The following is a 4,721-nucleotide window of genomic DNA, read 5'->3' on the forward strand; positions in this document are numbered from 1 at the left end:
TTCAGGTTCATTCATCACGCGATATAAATGGAAAGTACATTGAGTGCATTGACAGTGTGATGTATCTCTGCTTGCACATTTTGACAAATTTAGGTTATCTGGGTATTTAATGCATGCAGAACATGTTCATACCACACACATACTGCATAAATAGTACTAGAAGGAGAAAAGTAGGCTATTCCTAACATAGCAGCCTATATTATAGCCAGTGTTGGGGAAAGCATTCTGAAAAAGTAATGAATTACTAGTTACTAATGACATTCAGTAGTGTAATTAGATTACTGTACAAATTACTCTCTCCAAAAAGTATTTAATTACTGATTACTCATTACTTTCTATATCCTACATCAACCTTGATTAGTTAAGTGACTCAAGGATAGACATGAAACGGCTCTTTTAATTCATTCAAATAAATGATATAAAACTACATAAAGTAGTACAAGTATTACAAATGTGAGAATTATACATTAAAGCACGGATTTTAAAGATTGACTTTGAATTTTGATATCAATTTCACTATTGCACACACAAATATTACACAAAGTATTTAGTTTAATTACATCAGAAGTAACTGTAATTAAAATACAGAAGAAAATAGCAATCCCTTACTTTACTTTTTCAAGGGAAAAGTAATCAAATTACAGTAACTAATTACTTGGTAACTAGTTACACCCAACACTGATTATAGCAAATAACAGGAAAGCTTACACATTGTGCCGTGTGGACAAGTGAACAATTTATTTGTCACTCGTACTCCATTTATTTGGATATCTAGCGGATCACACAATGGACATGTGACTAGAATAACTTTACTGATAAATTGTCTTTAATAAGTACTATTGTACAATTGTGTCTGTTCTGTTGGTTGTCTTGATGTTCAATAATGTGTCTTTAAACGTTTTAATGAAGAAAATGGAAAGTGCACTTTCATGAATGTTATTTGGGTTTCTCTGAGGGATGACAGTACTCAGCAGTTGCTCCTTTACACACATAAAACTTTCTCCCCGAGCCAAAATGGCACCTAGTGTGTGTCCGTGTTCGTGCTGGTGCTGATGTTAGTTGCAAAGATTGATGACTGTAAACTGGACGGCTGTTTGATTTAAGGAAAGCGATGGAGGGAAATGTAGTCATTACCATTATTAAGCACAGGACCGTTTCACATGCGGCCATGCATCAAGACCGCACACAACTACTGTAAAGCACTTACACTAAACGCAAAGAAAAAAGATAGCGCACTTCTATAAACGTGTATTAAATGGACAGACTTTTGGAAATGGTTTGCCTTGGGGTGTTCTTCAGATGGTGTGTAGGTTCATTTGAATATGGAAAGTATACGTGAAGGATGGGTCATCAATTAACACTTTAAGCAAATAGCAGGATGAAATGTGGCTCTTGTAGAAGAACAAGAAACTTTGCGTCGGCTTTTCAGTACATGGATCCTATAACCAGAACACAGCAGAAGATCTGGATTACTTGTAATCTGGATTACTTGTAATCTGGATGACGTAATCAGATTCCAAAAATCAAGAATTTGTAATTGAATTACGTTACATTTGAAAATACTCATAATCAGAGTACAGTTACTATTTTATTGTTACAGATTACATTACATATTCCTTTTTTATTTTTCGGTACTTTAACTGCTAAGACAACCAACCAAGCCACGATAGCGAATCTGACATGTTTTTGTTTACAAGCATTTATGCTCGCTATGTATTGTTCAAGAACAGTGTTAATCTTCACGATCTAACAACAATACTAATGCCATGATTTGCGCGATTAGTGTAAATCACAACATTCTTTGTGAAACTGCATTAGTCATGAATCCAAATGCCCAGCATTCACAATATATCATCTATTTTCAGAATGATTGTCCATGAAGGTAATACATGTGAAAAATATTGATATATTCTCCATTGTTTAAATTGGATTTTGTATAAGATAATCACAAGCACAGGTGGGTGATCAATTTAATATTTCACAACTTGATTTTGTTGTTTTGCGACTGTGTGCACCTGTCATTTGCAATCCAGTCTTTCTGTTGTGAACATTTCATTTTTGCTATTAGCAAACTATTATTAATGTGGCTATAATATACACAGGTTTTATGAATGTAAATGATGTTGACAAAAGTTTATGGTTTAGATTATAACCTTATTGTCAGATTGCCGTCGGAATACTATTTGTTTTGCCCATCACTGCATGAATATTACATCTATTTACATTGATTTGGTATCTACACTTGATATATACACTCTAAGGCCTTTTTCTATTCTTTAACCATTTTTATTGTAACTACATGTGCTTTTGTATTGCAGTCATTCAGTATTAAGGCATTTGACTAACTTCTAACTTTTATAATTTAATATAATTTTAAGGTTTTAAAACGTACCAAGAAAAGTGTTGTGGACACATAAGAGACACCAGGTAAAGATCAAACAGACACTTGTAAACAAATGTAATCTAATGTAATCAAAAAGTAGTCCGATTACGTTACAAGAAATGTGTAATCTAAGGGATTACGTTACTGACTACAAATTTTGCCATGTAGTTTGTAATCAGTAACTGATTACAAGTCCCAAGTAATATACCCAGCTCTGCACATCAGTATCATTTTCTGTAAGACTGAAGTCTGTAAAAAAAGTTTTAGTGTGTAATATAGAATATACTGCATACATATGGGTGTCCTAATATACCAACAATAGCCATTGTTTTTGTGTCATTCATTGGCCAAAAGGAGAAACAAAATAAACAAAAATTAAGGTGAATTTGGCTGATAGCATCATTCATTCATTCATTCATTCATTTAACAATTTTATTTCATCTTATTTTGTGTTGTCTTGTCTTGTCTTGTATTATTATTGTATTATTATTATTATTTTATTTTGCCATGAAAATCTGATATTGTGACAGCCCTAATGTACACTCAACAAAATAAAGGTGCTTCACGATGCCATAGAAGAGCCTTTTTTGTCTAAATGGTTCCGTAAAGAACCTTCAATATCTAAAGAACTTGTTTCACAAAACGTTCTTTGTGGCGGAAAAATAGGTACATGATTCTTTTTTGCCAAACATGTTTGCCCATTATATACCTTAACCACGAGTTTTTATATTTGATTACATTAAAAACATGTATTCATTGCACTAAAAGCAATTAGTGTGCAAATATGCCCTCCATCACTTTTTGGCCACTACTGTGTGTTGTGTGTTACGTCACACACTAGGGGGCAGTATTACATTAGACACTGCGCTTCTCTTGAATAACGCGCTCTGTACTTTGTAATTAAGTAACAGAAGAAATATCTCGAACCATCAACTGTTGACAAAAGAAACTATTTGAAAGGTTACTTTAACTCTAATTCATTTTATAGAGCCCGGCAATGACAGCACAGAGAGAAATATGACAACGATAAATATATACAAATAATAACAGCTCTCTGCTCTCTTTATAAACTGTCGCCACACACGCAGTGCATCAGTAATGCGATTTAAAGACACCAACAAAGAAGAAGCGTACCATTACGTATCAATTACCCTCGTGCTGTAGGGAAATGGGCAGAGCATGTCAACATGCACACATATTGACAACATCTCAGTACAGAGACACGAGTCCCTGTCACATGACCGGAGTATTGGCAGCTTGTCCGGTCTCGAGGTTTATGTCCCGTCCATGTTTAGCTCAACAAACATGACAGAGGCACAGCACAACCGCAGATCCATACCGAAACACATCCGCCGGAGGATCTTCATTCAAGCACTAAAGTCAAACTGTGTGAAAACTCTTGTGATTGTGAGAACGTGTAGTTTCTCAATAATGATGCACTGAACACACTTTTTATTTTGCTCTTTATTTTATTTATTTATTGTCCAAAACAACTATGTGAAGACGGAAATGAAGTTTAGTGATATAGTCTTTGTTATCTGCATTAACCATTCTAGTAATCAGATGTCTAAACCACAGTGTGTTATGCTTGAAGTTATGGTCCTTTGAAATTAAATGTCAAATATGTCTCAGAATCTTTCGCAGGCTTTTGGTGAATCCCATATCGGGTCCTTTGGTTCTCGTGAATTTAAAAGATGTAATGGGTGCACACACCTATACAAGAACAATTCCATTTTGTTCATATGGTCGGTTAACAACTTTTTGGACACAATGTTAAATACAAAATATCTAGGCCTATGTCAATATAGATAAAGGATCAAGTGATTACAGTAATGGGCAGTGGAAGTCTATGCGGACCAGGTGATACAAATTAAAATAAATATAGATACTTTTTTTATTTCTTGGTCTTATGTAACATTTTTTCAACATTATGTTGGTAGTTTATTCACGTGGAAAATAATTTAGACAAGAATAGTGTGAATGCCAAACAGGTTAACCAAATTATTCTCAAATAAATCCCAGTGAAATTAAAAATTACAGTGCCTATTTTTTCATGAAATATTGCAGTGTTTATTGGTAAATAGCTTTTCAATGTGGGACATTCTCTTTTTAAACATATTTTGCCCTCATAATCTTTAGTTAAAATCTGAAAATGCAGATTATGACTATACCCATTTATCCGCATCTGTTAGCTCCTCCCCTCCAGTCTGCTGCCAGTTCCATTTCAAAATGGAACGTATGTTTTTATACATCCAATCAAATCGCAGAGATAGACGAAAGTCACGCCCACTATTCGAAATTGGGTACCTCAGAGATGATGTATTTTTGCATGCAAACC

This window comes from Triplophysa rosa, linkage group LG3 (genome assembly GCF_024868665.1).
Source record: "Triplophysa rosa linkage group LG3, Trosa_1v2, whole genome shotgun sequence".
In the NCBI taxonomy this organism is placed as follows: domain Eukaryota; kingdom Metazoa; phylum Chordata; class Actinopteri; order Cypriniformes; family Nemacheilidae; genus Triplophysa; species Triplophysa rosa.